Genomic DNA, 17,458 nt, shown 5'->3' on the forward strand with positions numbered 1-17,458 from the left:
AAAAAAAAAAAAAAAAATCAATGTAACTAGGGCTAAAATAGTTCCTGTCTAAGAGATGTTTTCCTTTTAGTGGTTCATTTTGGTGACCCCCAAAACTTTCCAGACCTTGAATTATGTCTTCAGTGCGGTGCTTTGCAGCTCAGTACTTTTGACAGTTAGGGCTGGATAACTCTTTGCTGAAGATAATTCTTTGGGTTGTACATTTACAGTGTTTGCCGATATCTCTCATCTCCACCCATCAGACACCAAGGCCTTCATTCGCTCTTACCTATTAGCAGCAACAAAAATGTCTCCTGACTCTGCCAAGCACCTGGGGCAGGGCCCAAGTAATACCCCACCCTGAGGACCACTGCTCCAGTCCAAGGACAGCAAGGCTATAGCTTGCTCCTTGGCCAGTCGTAGGTATCTGGAGGACTAAGATGTGCAAGACGCCAAAGGTTGTATGTCAATTTGTAAGGTCTTCCCTGGGTTTAGAAGGGGGAAAGATGCTGTATTAGTTAGTTAGGGTTCTTTAGATGGACAGGATCAATAGGATGTGTGTGGGTAAAGAGTACATAGATGTAGATATAGATGCAGAAAGAGATACAGATATAGGTATAGATGTGTGTGTATGTGTGTGTGTGTATCTGTGTCTGTGTGTGTCGTGCTAGGGATGGAACCCAAAGCCTGGTTCATGTTAGGAAAGTGCTCTGTCACTGATCCACACCCTCAGGTCCAGGAGAGATATGTTTGAAGTAGCAGGCTCATGGCACTGTGAAGGCTAGGAAATCCGTAGCCTATAGGGCAAGATGTCCAGCTGATGACCCCAGGAAGAGTTGTAGTCCAAGTTCAAAGGCTGTTGGGGGGCAGACTTTTTCCAGAAAGATCTTCAACCAATTGGATGAGACCCAGCCATATTATAGTGAATAACATGCTTTATTCAGTCTACTGATTTAAATGTTAATTTCATCCAATATATATCTTCACAGAAACATCTACAATAATACTTGTGCAAATATCTGGGCACTGTATCTTAGCCAAGCTGTCAAAATTCGCTATCACAGGTGCCCACTGCCTCTCTGGCAAAGCACTTTAGTCCAGGCCTTTGGCTGTACCATCGCTCACCTACATGTGGTCAATTCCAGGTGTGTCCCTTGGGTGAGACCTGGAGGAGTCCCAGGGGTATCACATTGTGTCAGCTCAACATGTCTGACTGTTAAGAAAATAACAAAGACACCTAAGATATGAAATAGGGGAGCAAATGAGGAGCACCATCTGGAAAGATGGAGATAATCATAACCCACAGTGGGGAGGGATAGATTTTACAGTGGAAAGAGTAAATGCATACATGGAAAGAAGAGATTAAAAAATGGAAAGGACTATGCATGGTGGAAATAAACTTAAAGATGCTGCAACAACCAAATCTCATTCACATAGGGTTGAGTGAGGAAAAAAAAATTAGACACAAAAGCTATACTGAGGAAGATTCCATTGCAATCAGATAAAAACCAGGAAATGTGTATCTCAGGACCATGGCTGTCCAAGCAGGCTTTGAGAGTCCTGTTTTTTTTGTTTTTTGTTTTTTTTTTCTTGAGCTGGTGCTGGTTACATGAGTATTTCCATTGAAAAATGCCTCGAGCATCACTTTTAATATATAAACTTACTTGCCTATATGTTACATGTAATTAAAAATGTGAAATGAAAAGGTGTAAGTGGCAAAGACAGAGGAGTCAGTTTAGGATGGAAGGAAAGGGAGACGAAGGTATGAGCAATGATCACAGTGTAAAAGGTGTCACAGGCATCCTAAGCCTGCCAAGCTGTTGATTGTAATTTACCGCACATTCTCTTAATACTAACTGTGCAAACATTAGATTTTTTTTCCTTAAGGAAATGAAGGCATCTTTACAGAGACAGAATGTCCATTTTTGACGACTGATTAGGACCTCAGTACCTAGAGGGGGCTGAAATGCAGAAGCTCTGATTTTCCAAGCCATCAGTACTGGGAGGCCCATCCTGTGAGAGGTACATGTACGTCTCCCAACATCCCAGCACTCAGCGAGGGTACATAGTCTTCTGTTTATCCGGAGAAAAGGAAGGCTTCAACACGAGAGGAGGACCATGCAAGCGCGGGTCCCACACGTGGGCTGAAGGTTGCTGGGTTCTTCTCCAAAACTTCTACTAGTTAGAGACTCAGTCTCATCTGGGGTTAGCTAGATGACCTTCGGGTCTCTTCTGCTCATCCTGTCCTACAGTTTCTACATTCGGCCCTGATGTGCAGCCTGCCCGCTCACATCATCACCAGTGCACTTAGTGGAAACAAGCACAGTTTTAGAACAGTGTTAGCATTTTCCTTGCATTTCCAGCTTCCCCTTTAACAAGAGAACCAGAGACAACGCTTGCAAGCAGATCACTGTTGTGTTTGGTCTGAAGTCAGATGGGAGGCCTCCAAGGAAAGCTCCCTTTTAGCATTTTCCAATTAGAAAGTGCTGCACACTGCACTAAGAAACCATGTTCTTTCCCACTTTCCATTTACTTTTATTGCCATTATTTATCTGAGAGTATCATATTTCAAGAAAGACTTTTTCCCTAACCAAAAGGGAAAATATGCATTTATTAGCAAAAAAAAAAAAAAAAAAAAAGAAAACTCAGCAAATCCAATATGATGTCTATCATTTTCAAGCCCTGACATTTTTAAAGGAGTTTTGAATAAGTGGATATTAGGAAGAATGGTACCTTATAAAAGCAGCTTGCTGCATAAAGACCTATTTGGAAAGGCTTTTAAAAAGTGCATTATTTACCCACTGGAGCTGTCAGGTAATCATGTTTTCTCAAGGGAAAGCCAATATTCTTTTTTTTTTTTTAAATCAGGCCTAAGCTTTCCTTAAAACAGGCTATTGACTGGAATCAATGCAGACAGTGGCCTAAAAAGACACAGGACAGCCTGGCCTAAACAGTCAGCCCAAGGTTGCGCCTTCCACGGGTATCAGAAGCTGTTTTTGAGCTTAGGTTAGAAAATATTTTTTGGGGGGTGATAAGAGGCCACTCCAAGAAGGCCCCTGAATTCATCAAGAGTTCCCTCCAGTACTTCAGAAAATAGGAGCACATTTGGAATGTCCAAGGTCACAGAATTTGACTGTGAAGACATTTTTAATTTGCAATTTTGCCTATGTGAATGACTGATTGCTCATATGATTTAAGCAAAATTTGCTATGAAATATAATCAATGTGTACTTTTATCTCTTCCTGCTCAATGAATAGGCTTTTATTTGGGCAGATAATTGCTGTAGTATATGATTTTGTTCTTCTCTCAGAAATGTCCAGAATATATTCTGGAGTGCTCTGATATACTTGGAAAGTTTGTTTCCTCAGTGGGTGTATTGGTCAGAGTAAGCTTGTTTGTGCTGCTGTAACAAACACACCCACAGTTATGGTGGTTTAATACCACAGAGGTTTATTTGTCATGCAAGCAGTCTTTCATCACTTTGGGAGACTCTTCAAGGCCAATTGACCCTAATGTAGCCCACTGTAGTCCTGCAGCTTGAACGTGCCAACACAAGGTCTTTTTTGTAACTGTTGTCATAAGCAACTGGAGGACGTAATGCTTTGCTTCTATACCTTTAGCCTAGCCACATGGCTCCAACCAATTGGAAATGGCAAGAAAGTAGCATTCATTGGGAACCTGGAAAGACAAGAAGGCCAGATTAAAAAGCCCTGGAAGTTATTTTAGAGAGGAAAAAAAAGAAAACAATCTAATCATTCAGCTTCTAGGCATAAAGGCTGGTGAGGTAGACTGACACAGGGGCAGGTCTGAACTGTTTACTTGCATTTTACCTACTCTTCACCTTGACTCTCTTATTCTCCACTGGGATTCCAGCTCTTGGAATAGTGCTTGGCTTGCAGTAAATGCCCAATAAATTGAATGAAAGAATTGGTGAGTGGATGGCTCCTGGTCTGAGGAGGTAAGGAGAAATTTCCCAGTGGGGAAGTCTGGTTACTGCAGGAAGGAGAGGAAGGAGAAGAAGGCAAGAGAGGAAGGTAAGGAATGACCATACCCGTGATTCCAGTGGACCCTCACTCACTCTGTTGTCTCAGGGAAGGGGAGGAATGGCTTGTGCATGCTACATGGATCTTAACAGCCTGGAACTCAGAGAGATGGAGGAACCGTGGGGAGCCTGGGGTGAATCCACTGGAGTCAGGTGGTGGCTCCGTTCTGACGAAGCTCAGGAGCTTTAGTAAACTGTGACTGCCTTTGAGTGAGGGTCACTGGTACCAGCCCCACTAAATGTAGAGGAGAAATTTGAGTCTAATCTAACTTTATCATTCCCCAGCATACATCTCCTTTTGAAGAAAAAAGAGAGGGGAAAGATATTGATTTAAAGCAGTTTTGATTCAAGGGTTAAATCTGTCCAAAAATATTTTTAGTTGTGTGTGTGTGTGTGTGTGTATGTGTGTGTGTGTGTGAAATTTATTGGACACCATGTTCTACTGTTAGCCCTCCAAATGGATGTGTTGGCTTTTAACCCATGAAGCAGAACCACCATAAGACTTTTGAATTACTGAAATATAATTTCTGTACCATGAATTCCATACATTTACACTTATTTATTTATGTATGAATTGGTACTGGGGATTGAACTCCAGCCCTTGCCCTTGCAAGGCAGGTGCTGAAGCCACACATTTACCATTTTAAAGATTCAAATTTCAACGTTGTTTGTCCATCATAGCCATCTAATTATAGAATCTTCTGTCAAAAAAACAACTGTATACCCATTAGCACTTACTCCTAATTCTTCCTGTCCCCAGTCCCTGACAAATGTTGGTCTGCTTTCAGTTTCTCAGTGATTTGCCAGTTTGGGGTGTTTTATATGAAGGCAGTTGTACAACATATGGTCCTGTTTTCCCAGTTTATCCATACTGTAGCATGAACTAATACTCGATTCCTTTTTTTGCTAAATAATATTTCACTGAATGGATACACCCCATTTTGTTTGTCCATCCATCAGCAATTGAACGTTTGGGAATGAGGTACTGTTTTTAGATGTGGTCCAGCTCTTACTTGCAAACTATATCTCGAGGGCTCTGGATATACCTTCTATTCAGGCAGGGTCTTGTGGGAGCACGTAGGGTACATCAGTACTGTGGGCTGGTTTCTAATCCTGATTTCTCTGGGAAGAAAATTTGCAGGCAGGAGAGTAGTCTTGAGGCTCTTTTATATGGCCATGAGAACAGTCACTGATTCTAGGCCCTGAAGTCTGTCTCCCCCAAAAGTATTTCTCTCCTGTCCTTGGTAAGGTGCTACATACATCCTTGTCTGACTGTGTCTTTCCCAGAAGAAGGCTGTGATAGAGAGTAACACCTGGGATGTGTAAGGGTTTACGGGAAAATGTGGGCTCAGTGCATGATGTCCCCAAAGCACAGATGGCAGTGAGGCTCACGTGAAAGTGGCAGTCACCCAAAGTAGGGCAGTTAATGGTGCACAGAAGCAGGGACTTCAGCTTACGGTGGCTAACCAGACAGGGCCAAAGTGCAGAATAATAAATCACAATGTGCAATTCTCGGCTAGAGGTTTGTAATCTGCTTTTGCAATTTGATAGTCTGTCTACACGCACACCAGGGAAGATCTAAGATGACCCTACATGGCACAGTGCTTCATTCCCAAATTCACTGCATTCCCAATGTACTGCATACTGCCCTCACATTGCTAAATTTCTCTTATGAGGAAACTTCCTGAAGCAGCTGAGTGATGGTACGGTGAAAAGTGGCTCTGCTTAAGGTTGTAGCTCTTTGCTTCTTGCCAGGTCGGTGGAAGGGGCATCAGGGAAGGTGACTGATCACAGTGCTGAAGTTTCTAAGTGGAGGGTGGAGATCACACACACGTACAGCTGGTCTGTGCTTCTACCCAGCCGTCCTTTTATGTGATCTGGGATACTTAGAGCTGTTTGTGTAATTGCTTCTTGTAAATGAGCTCCTACTCTGTAACACTTTACAGTAAACCACTTTCCTTTGCCATCTGGTATCCAGTTGTTTTAACCGGGTTTCCAGTATTTGCATCAGTCATTTACAAGAACCTTTTTAACCTTCGCAAAATGAAATAATTGAAGTCTATCCTTTCAGCTGCACATTTGTTTCAGAAAGGCTTTGAAATCAAGGCACATAGGGCTGAAAGGCGGGTGAGATGAAAAGAAAAAAGAAAAGGGCTCAGGCTCTTCTCCCTTTGAGGCCACTAGGAAACACCATGCTGCCTTTGAGGTGAGGGGTCCAGGGCCTCTGTTAGGGACTCATCCATGTGGAAAATCACTCAGGATGGGCAGATGAAGGGAATGATAAGCTTGGATGAGACATGCCCTTCCTTTGACCTTGTCTGCAAATCCTCCCGTGGTGTACGTCCACCCCTCCCCTGCCAGCCCCATGCACACTTTGACCACTGCTCTCCATCGCTAGCCTTTTTCCTACTTAAACGATGAGTTTTCCACCTTGCTCTGGAGAGGAAAATGGAGAGCAACCTGAACACGTCCACGGTGCCACCTCTCTTTGGTAAGACCTGGGTTACCAAGGGCACGGGGACTATTGGACGAAGGGTGGATTTTATCTCTCTTCCCCAAGAAACTTGGATATAAGCTACTGTGGTTGCAGATAAGAGTACAGTTCAAAAGAATTTGACTCGTTGACCACCTCAGGTCTTTCTTATCTATAAATGTAATCACTAAAGAAAATTCTAGAGGCCTAAGGAAAAGGGAGTTTTCCTTACAAAGAAACTCTATTTTTCCTCAAAAAAAAAAAAGGTTTTTCTAAGGTGCCTGTGGTTGTTACTTAAATCTTAATCTCATAAGGGCTTGTTGGCCTTTGGGGAAGTAGCATGAATTCATTTCTCACCCAAATCAATCAGTTTGCTTGGATTACTCTGATGATTTTCTGATTAATAGTTCTCAGACTCCCCACATAACAGACTGAAAGTAATTCTTTTTAAGTTTGCAAAAGGTCTTGAGAGCTTCAAATGCTTTCCTGAAGAAAAGCCCCCTTCTCTGTGATCTTCACCAATTTCTGGCTCCTGGTTTCTGGTGAGAGCTCCGTCTGTCTGAGGAAAGCACAGAACATTTCCTGAGAACAATCTATGGAATCTGGATAAAATGATACTCTCATGATGGTCTGTCGGAACCAGGGTGTGCACTCCCCAGCAACACTTTTGCAGCTGCAGAATTGAGGAGAAAGGCAGTCTTTTACTCTCTCCTCCTTTGGGGAGGAGGGAATCATAACCATGTTGTCCAGAAAGACTTCCCAGAGATCTCTCTGCAAACCTTTCTCTCTACCGTCCTACACCTGGTGACGTTTGCCTCCCTTGTTCCTCAGTCACTTTACAGGTTTCCCAACCTTTACTACACTACCCTCGGCTCCTCAGTGGCTCTTTACTGCCTGCCCTGCTGCCCGCCTCCTCTTCCAGTTTCTAACTGGAGACAACTTCATGTTGTCTCATGCATCAGCCCTGCTCACTCCAGGTGACAAAGTGTAGTGCCTGGGCCAGCAGATCAAGGGTCCTCCCTTCCTAGAAGATGGAGTGATAGGATGCTTATCGCTGAAGTTTCTTGAACTCAGTAGCAGGAGGCAGGACTAAGGCACAGATCTGGTCTCCGTGAGGGATGCAGCCCAGGGCAAAGTTCCCATCATTTTCCCCAGGGGCAGTTTGTGGTCCTGTCTGCTTCATGTAGGACTAGTTCAGAGTTTCCCTTATCAGTTACCCAGTACATGAAGTTAACCCTATGTTATTGGGTCAAAGATGCAGACAGGCTTCCTAGAAAACCTTAGTTTTCAAAAATCATCAAGATATGATATGAATATGTATGAATTCCTCAAGCTGAATGTAAACATATATATAAAATTTAAAAAAAATAAAACCTTGGTTTTCGATTTCTTTCTTTGTATTTTGATTCTCATAGTTTTTCTTTGTTGTATTCATTTACCTTACTTCTCTAAACCATGGGAGAATATATCTTTGCATCCAAAGAACAATTTCAGGATGGAAAATGTTGGTATGTTTAAGAGTTTGTATTTTTGTCACTGACTATTTTTTCCATTGACATAATTAAGCGATACTTCACGCACAGTATTTCCCTAATGTTTCTTATATCTAGAAGACAGAGACTGGTTATTACATTTGAAATTATGGTCTCTGTGCATGGGGTCGTGCTGAGTGTTGAACCCTGAGAGATTTTATCCTAAGCGAAGTCATGGAGTTTGTACAGTAGATTGATCCTACCACTGAAGCAAAAGCTACGGTTTGAATGCAGCTCCTGAACTGGAAGTTAATCTTCAAATACCGACGTTACTAGTTCTGGAGGGGGGCCTGAGGGAGGGAATTTGGATTACACAAGGCCACCAGGGTGAGACCTCCGTGTGACATCAGTGGCATCGATACAGAAGAGAGGTAGGGACAGCTGAACTGGCACACTTGGCCCTTTTCCACGTGATGCCCTCGCCGTGTCATGATAGAGCAAGAAGACCCTCATCGATGCCACGCAGGTACAGGTGCCTTGAGCTCCAGCTTCCCAGCCTCCAGCATGTTGAACCCAACAAGCTCCGATCCTTTATAAATTCCGTGGTCTCGGCTATTTTGTTGTAGCTACAAAAAAACAAATGTAGATAGTAAACATGGAGGAGGAGCTCCATCCAGGAAGTCAGGTCCCTTGAGACTATGCAGTTTGAGCCAGTGGTCCCGGGAGGTGTTTTTTTCTTTTTTTTCTTTTTAACTTTTAAAAAGTATTTTTATTTGGCTGGGGAATTAGCTCAGTGGTTCCGCCACCTGCCTCACAAGCATAAGGAACTGAGTTCAATCCCCAGTACCCCCCCAAAAAAATTATTTGTAATTGACAAATATGTTTTACTGACTTTCATTGGTCCATATTTGCAGTACATAATGATCATGTTCACTGTAGAGGTCGGTACACGTATGGGACACGTTTCCATTCCTTTTTTTTTCCCCTCCCCTACAACCCCTTTTAGTTTTCCAGCATCAGGCAATGAGTTTCCTCCACATTAGTGGCCAGACCACTGAGAAAAGGCTGTGATGTAGGCAGTAGTGTTCTCCAAAGCGTACATAGTATGAATCAGCCCACCGAAGAGGTCTGTGAGAACTACTACAGTGCAGAGAGGCTCATTAGTTCTCAGTGTGAGCCACATAATCAGAAGGTGGCATCAGAGAAAACTACTATTAGGAGTACTGATGGCAAAGACTGGTTTAGAAACATTTCTGTTAAGGAGAATGCTCAGATTTAATAGTGTCTTCCTCTGGCACTTTTTTTTTTTTTTGAGGGAGGGTCTCACTACGTAGTTGAGACTGACCTGGAACTCACTATGTAGCCTAGACTGGTCTCAAACTCACAGCACTCCTCCTGCCTCAGCCTCCTGAGTGCTGGGATTATAGGCTTGTGCCACCATGCCCAGCTCTGGCACTTTTCTATAGGATGCAGTTCCTTTATGGAGCCAAGCGCTGAGGGTTTCTTTGGTCCTCCCTTGTTTGCGAAAACTGCTTTCTGTGGGAGACGTAGAGCTTGCCTGCTGGGGCGCCTTCCCGCAATGGCCTGGGTGCAATTGCCCTTTAAGGAGGACAGAGGTCCAGTGTGATTGGAGTCTGTGCTGAAGCCCATGTCCAGTGTAAGCACAGCAGCCCTGGATTTTTTTTTACTGCTTGGTGTTCCAAGGCAACGCTTTGCTGAGAAATATTAAGTGTAACCAAATATTACAGGGAACGCACTGTTCCTGCTATATTTCCAGGGCATCTGATCAATGGGGAAAATGAGAAGTAGAAATAAACAAAAAAGGGAGAACTGAGCAAGCAATTGGGCTCAAAGGAAAACCGAGTCAAACAGAGGAAATGATTTTCAGAGTAAATACAGATAACCTGGGAAAGAGAGACTAACTCTAAGCAGAGAAGAAATGTCTAACTGTCTTGTTCTGGGCCTGGTTCAGGCCAGGGAACACGCATGGTGGGGTGGTGCTCTGAATTTTCATCTGGGGCCTGGTCTCTTAATAAATCCAGCTGTCAGAGTCAATGCCAGGAACAGGCAAGATGAAATCCAGTAAGGGGTAGGGGGTTCACCCTCCAGGAGAAAACAGCCAGCAGAACAGGAGCTGAGGAGCTGCCGCCAGCAGGCCAGGCAGCCACATGGCCCTGCAGGATTTCATTTGGAAGAAAGCAATCGGTTTGTGGAGGAAGTGGATCTGACTAGAGAAGCAAATCCAGAAGATTCACCATAAAGAACCGGGTCCCTTTGGAGACTGCACTGAAGCCAGTGGCCTCTGCCATGGGAGATTTGCATGCAGGAGCTCCTGGACCACTCCAGATAGTCTGCGATGTGGCCTGAACATGTAGGTTGTGGAGCCCAATGTATAGACCAGGGTTCTCAACCTCAGATCCATCGGTGTTGGGAACCAACATCCTTTGTCACGGGGGCTGTCCTATGAGTGGCAGGATGCGGAAGAGCAGCCTTGGTTTCCACTCACCAGATGCCAGCAGCACTTTCCCATCTGCTAGGCCCAGTGTGCCAACCCAAAACATATCCAGACTTTGCCACATGTACCCTAGTGAATAGAAATACTGCTGTAGATAAAGTAAAACCCAGAAAGCCTAGCTGGCTCATCTGCGTGTGCACAAGTAATGGGTGCAAAGCCAGAAGTGCAGGACTTTGAAGGCATCTTGTTCTTTTTGTAACTGTGGTGTCAATGAAGGGAACAGCTCTGTAGAGCTCAGGCTCCACAGACAGGTGCCTGGGTTTAATCCTGGACTCCATAACCACCATACCCTCGATGTCTATGTGAATGTGACTGCATTATGACACTCCCTTGTATCTTGGTCTCTATCTGTGAAATGGCTTCTCTGAGAACAAAATCCACTTTACTAGACAAGCAAAGAGCATGGTACCTAGTCTTCTTGCAATAAAATAAATTCTTTTTTTTTTTTTTTCGGTACCAGGGATCGAGCTTGGATCCTTGTGCTTGCAAGGCAGGCGGCGGAACCACTGAGCTAAATCCCTGGCCCAAAATAAATTCTTAATAATCCCCAATTTGTGTCCTTCTTGACTTTCTATTAGATGCTATTTAACTGATTTTAGATGTGTTTTGCTTATATGATTCCCTCTATATGAAATACATTTCTACCAATTTCTTTATAGGACTACTTGTTTTCTGCCCATCAAAAAAGCAAGAGTTGATTGAGCACGGTGATACCCATCTATACCTACAGCACTTGGGAGGCTGAAGTAGGAGGATTCCAAGTTTAGGTCAGACTGCGCTACACAGCAAGTGCAAGGCCAGCTTGTACTATGCAGTAAGACCCTGTCTTAAAAAAAAAGAAACAGAAGAACTAAGATAAAGATAAACAGAGAGAGGAAGAAGAGGAGAATAATAAAAAAGAAGAGGCAGAGGAGAAGAAGTTGCACCCCACAAAGGTTTTTAGGGTTTCCTTCGTATGCCCAAAGAGCTATGTGCACTGAAATTGTCTGTGCACATGTTTGTCTTCATAACTAGACCTACTATAAGCAAGTAGTTCAGAGACCCCACATAATTAACTTACATACCATGGTGGCACTCAGAGAAAGGTAGAAATGGGAATGGTGGGCAGGCTGATGGGAGAGTGTTAGGGAACAGGACAAAATCAGAGAGCCAAGAGGCTGCTCTCAGAATGTCTGGAGGCTTCCTGGCAGGAGTGCCAGTTTGGGTCCTAGAGACAACCTCCAGTTTGGACTCAATTTACCAGACCAGGAAACATTGTCAAATTCCCTGGAGGGGGGCGGGGTGGAGGCAGGATGGCGGGGTGGCTTGATCAGCACAGTGGCATGGGAAGATTACACTGGCACTTTTCTGCAGTATATTAAATAAAATCTTCGGACAGGAAAAGATTACTTAAGCAACCACAAGAGAGAAGTCATGGGCCTTAAATCTATGAATTGTGCTGCCATAAAATTTAGTCTTTCTATTAAGAAAATTGTCACCACTAGGTAAATGGGGACAAAACAAATCCCTCATTATTTGGGGGAGGTGACAGTGGCAGAGCTGTAACAAATGGTATGAGTGTTTTGGGGTAAAAAAGATTTTGTCAAGGAAGATTATTGCACACAGTAGTGGGATATCAAAGAAAGTTCTTGGGTCTTCCTCGGCAATGGTCCTCCATGGTCAATGTTGGCCAAGTGTGCGGACTGAGGGCAGGGAACAGAGCATGAGGGATGGAGGGGGTGGCCCAGAAGCTCTTGTGTCTTGATGCTGGGATTAGGAATTACGTGTTGCAATTTGGATTAAAAATTCCAAATAATGCATCAGACCAACTAGGTTTTATTCTTAAGGAGAACTATGAAACCTATGAAGAGATGCTGAGGACCTCTTGGAGAAGCAAAGCTCAACTTTGGACCAAAGAACAAAACCAGAAATCAAGTCCCCCACCCCCACCCCCAAGTCATCCTAGAGGAGGAGGGTTTTATATTCCGGCCCCTGTAGGTTGCTGCAGTAGTAAAGCTTCCACATATTGAGAGATAAGAGCGCGTCTCAGTCTCCCTCTGGTCGCCATGTAGAAATAAACTCTAGCGCAGTCTTTCAGCCTGCCTCACTTAAGTCATGGCCACATTATCATCTTGGGGTCTCCCATAAATATGTTCAGAATGAAAGAATTAATTCAAAATCCCCTTACCTGGTCCAGCTTAAGAAACTCAGGTCTGAGGCCGATAAAGGAGTCACCTCTGAATGGGTCAGGTCTGCTCCAAAGGTACCAAGGCCTCCACCCAGCTGCCGGCCCTGGCAACCTCACAAATCCCACGAAACAGGTAAACAGCTAAAGAGAGAACCCTGAAACGGATTTCAGATGCACAGGCAGTGCTGCTCACTGTGTTCTCCTCTCCAAGTGCAGCCGAGGGCTGGTCAGCCAGGAGCCTCCTGTGATCTCTGTGGAGTCTTGCAGGAGGGAGCGAGTGAGCTGTGGGCCTGGTGTTGAGCCCTTTGTCCTCACCTGCGCTTTCAGGAAGGGAGCAGATGTCCTGAATTATTGATGCTCGACTAAGTAAACAGTTGTAGAAGATAGGAGGAGCCCCTCACCTCCGCTCCCCTCCCCTCACCACTACAGGAAAAAGGAGGAGAGAAGGAGTTCTCTCCGTCAGGGAAGATAGTGAACTTAAAACCAAAACCCACGGAAGACTTGGCTAAATGCACCCTGTACACGAGGTCTCCTTTCCAGCTTCCCTGCAGAGAGACCCTGTCACCAATTTCAGGAGATCCTTTTCCTGAAGTTAAGACTGTAATTAATAGGCTGCAAGATAGTACACATTAAGACACTCTAATGGCAAGAAAACATGATGCTGATATTTGCAAATGAAATGTATTATAAACCTTTACAAGGGCAAGAAATAACTCATGGCAACCTTGTCTCTTTTCTGATCAGATGAAGGCGGGAAGGAGGGATGGAGAATCAGACCAGGAAGATTGCTGCAAAGTGGGATGGAGCGGATATGAGGAAAAGGATGAATGAAAACAGTAGAAAGAAAATGATGGTTCTGAGTGGAGACAAGTGACCGGGAGGATGGAGAACAGTTGGTCATATTTGCCATCACCTCACAGCCACATGCATGGGACCGGCTGGGCAGTATAAAGGAAGTGCTTCCTGCTTCCCCCTGCTGCTCAGGGGCCACCCTGCAGTGTGCACTACCCTGATGGGCTGCTCCTTCCCAGTGGGCCTAGCAGAAGGCTCCAAAGTTGGTTGGTTATTTCTCCATTTGACCAGCATTTCTGGAGACCTACTGCGTGCCAAGCACCGTTGTGATGCCTGGGCACTGTTGTGACGTGGGCACTGCGTTGAATAAACCGTGTTTAAGGCATTTACAGTCCAGTCAAAGGAGCAATTGAGAATATACGACTGTTGGCTTAAGCACCTCCATTTACTGTGAGTAAGGAGAGTTAATTGAACACATTTCACACTTCCCCACAGCTCTCACCAAGCCTGTAGGGGTTTCAGACCGTTGTCGCTGCCAAGTGCAACCCTCGAGGGACAGATCCTATGTTTAAAAGAATAGTTTTGTATTTCCTCTGTAGAATTGGTTAGGAAGTTGGTCAAAGAAGCAGGATTATGCAAATAAAAATAAGATGTTAAACAAAGACAAAGAGACATCACCAAGGAGATAGAATCAACCTTTTGTTCCTTCGCAGATGTGTTTGAGCCTGCACATCTAGATGGTGGACCAGGTGCTAACCATGAAATAAGGCACAGAGGGGGACAATTCAGGGGCACCTGAGCTATCTAGTGGATCTCAAAGAATACAAAAGACTACATTGAACCCGAATACAAGGCCGACACCAAGCGTGCAGATGGCGTATTCGGTCGGGGCTGGGGTGCTACAGAGCGCGGGAAAACTGCAAGGCTGGGATAATCAGGAGAGGGTTCAGGGAGGGGCAGGATAAACCGGAGGGTTTGGAAGGCTAGGTGGTAGTTCAAACACTAAACTAAGAAAGAAGAGCGTCCCAAGTTGAGCAGGGAGGGTGAGGATGGAGAGGAGGAGCAGAGCAGCAGCCGGGACAGTCTGAACACTCCGAGTAACACCTGGCAGCTGAGCTCGCATCTCTCCAGGCCCACAGCTCCCAGCCTGGTCCAAGGCTGCGCCACCATCATCTCTTTCCTGGATGCTGCCGCAGGCTGTGATGGAATTCCCTGCTTCTGCTCTTCTTGGCCGCTCCCCATCTTTATCCTGCCTCACCAGAATGGTCTTCATTTAAACATAAATCACACCCATCCACCTCTAGAAAAGAGGCCCATGTACTTTTGAAAATCCCAAGACTGGATCTCTCCACTTGCTGAACCTGCTGTGGTCTTGGTGATCTTCTTTCTGTTATTCACACAAACCAAGGTCATTCCTGTGTTAAAGCTTTCAGACTCAATTTGCCAACAATACCTTGATCTTCTGGACACCTGGTTCCTTCTCATTTATGCAGAAAACAGCTACTTATTGAGTGTCACCCCCTCCCCAGTGCCGTGGCAGATTCTGAGCTATGGATTCAGAGCGCATCTGGTCATAGCTGGAATGCCGTCTCTCGGAGAGACTGTTCCCAGCTACTCTGTACAAAGCAGATACTCTGGTTCTTTTTGCCATGTGTATTTCCTTCATGGTATTTTCCCCCAGCTGTAATTATTGGGTGTTACCGACTTACTTACTGGTTTGTTGTCTTGCCGGGTAGAAATGGAGCTTGATAAGGTTGAAGATCATGTCTTGCTTTTCATCCTCAGCATCTAGCAGGGCACCTGGCACATCAAAGGCACTCAATAAATATAAATATATGCTTGGGGAATGAATAAATAATGAGAGACGAGGCTTGGAGAGATTGATCAGGACCCTATTTTGGAGAGGTGTCCTTTAGGGAGAACCTTGACCATATTTATGTGCTACGCTCTCTAGATGCCTACAAATACTGCTGTGAGTAAGGCAGAAAGGAAACCAGCTATGCTGGGGCATAGCACTATCGGATGGAGCTTTCTGTGATGCAGCATTCCGAATTGGTGCTGTCCATTATGGTAGCCCTTAGTCACATGCGGCTTCTAAGCACTTGAAATGTGACCATTGGAACTAAGGAAGTGAAGCTTTTATTTCGTTTAAGTCAATTTAAATTTAAACTGCTACATGCAGCTAGCAGCTACTATAGTGGGCAGCATAGCTCTAGGTGTCCACAACAACTGCCTGACGTTGCACCTCCATGTCCTTTATTTGATGTCAGTTCTTTCAGGGCTTTTCTTCTAATGCTTCTCATTTTCTCCCAACCCTCCTATCAGCCAAGTTTTCTTCTCTATGGTGGCACCTGGACACAGCAGGTAACCTGTTTTGTCATTAGGGCAGCACCTAGTGAAGTCCTCATACCTGGACACATGTTCTTCTGGGATCCTCTTGACCCCTCAGGCATGATAAGGTCACCTTATCCTACTTGCTCACAGGATGCTCTGATGTCGCTAACTGGAGATGTGGACAGATGAACAAACTCATTGCTTGGTGTTCCAGGTATGGACAAAGCACACTGACCTTTCCTGGGGCCCCATGGATGTCATTAGCATGACAGACTTCCTGCTCCTCAAACTACTGTGGTCTTGCCTCCCCCACACGGTCTTGAGCCAGTAGCTCCTCCTAAACCCACAGCAGGGATCATAAGACATATGGCCTAGAACTCATTGTCACTGGGAGTGCTGTCTACACTACACTTGTATTTAAATCTCATACCTCTCCTGTTGACCTCCTAAATTAGGGCAAGGTGCCCACCTCTAGCTGACATAGGTAGGTTTATGCCCTGAGCAATTCCCACTTTTAGCACAGGAGTTTGAACCACACAATATAGAATATAGAACACAGAATACAGATTCTGCAAAGCTGGATGCCTGATGCTTTCTGTAGCATCACCACCTCTACTGCAGGAAGCTCCTGAGTGTCCTAAGCTGCTAGCCAAGGTAGGAGTGTCTCTTGAGGATAGTTCACACAGGGCTCGGTAACTCCTGTCATGAGTGGACATCACTTCTGCTGGGTAGCACACAGGTACCGTGTAGTCCTTTCTCAATGGAGAGGCCTCCCTGGTGGTGCTGAGTGTGTCGTGAGTGGTCTGCAGACACAGCACTATGTAGACTTCACTTGTGTATAGGAGGCAACTAATGGTGGAAAAAGACAGTGGTCTGATGAGATCTGGGATTACTCATAGTGATGTGTAACCCTTGCAGGCTGTTAGCCCTGCTAGACTTTTCTTCCTGCCACCTATGAACTATGTTGGAAGCAAGAATGGGTTTTCTGTAGGAGCACATTGTACACAAACTCCAGTAAACACAAGGAAAAAGTGGGGAACGGTACAGACTTCCAACCACAGAGAGATGTCTGTGTCTTTGAATGACAAGAGGCAAAAAGCAACAGACAGGGAGGCAGCAGAGGCCGAGGGCCACAGGGATAATGCCCAATGAAGATGACCTAGTTACAGGTAAAATGGTCACCTGTAGTCCTAGGGCCACAGGAGACAAACACGGAGTTGGGGGTCCAGGGACCCCCATGCTAAAGCCTGGCAATGGCCTATATCACTGTGTTTTATCAGCATGGAATCATATCTCTGTGGGAGATGCCTCAAATTCCATTTAATCTGTGGTCTCACCCCTCTTTGCCGTGTGTTTCTCTGAGTCCTTTGGTTGGTAAGGTGCAATATCCTCCTAGGGAGCTGGCAGCAGATGCTTGCCTGTCAAGTTGGCTCTGCTGAATTTCAAACTGTTCAGTGTGGGCAGCAGGAATCAATGTATTATGAAAGATAGCATCCCAGAAATACCACCGTGCTGTGGTTCTTCTTGACATCCTTGCTCCTTTCAGCCCATCAGCGCTTCTCCAGTACTGTGCAGAGTGTTTCCCCTGAACTGCACCCCAGCCCAACACTTTGGGAGGAAAGTTGGTCTCAGGTTGGGATGTGCTGCCTTTGCTGCCACAGCTGCACCCTCACACTGCCATTC

General features: G+C 45.0%; 1 long non-coding RNA gene across 1 annotated transcript; it reads right to left on the bottom strand.

The window, feature by feature from the left end:
- Positions 1-6,720: 6,720 nt before the first annotated feature.
- LOC117283269 lies at positions 6,721-12,946 on the bottom strand. The gene is made up of 3 exons (XR_004514259.1): positions 12,650-12,946; positions 8,231-8,593; positions 6,721-7,054 (listed from the first exon to the last, which is right to left on the bottom strand). It is a non-coding gene; the product is annotated as an uncharacterized LOC117283269 (long non-coding RNA).
- Positions 12,947-17,458: the final 4,512 nt, after the last annotated feature.

This window comes from Fukomys damarensis, unplaced genomic scaffold (assembly GCF_012274545.1).
Source record: "Fukomys damarensis isolate Sample0158 unplaced genomic scaffold, DMR_v1.0_HiC HiC_scaffold_24, whole genome shotgun sequence".
Taxonomy (NCBI): Eukaryota; Metazoa; Chordata; class Mammalia; order Rodentia; family Bathyergidae; genus Fukomys; species Fukomys damarensis.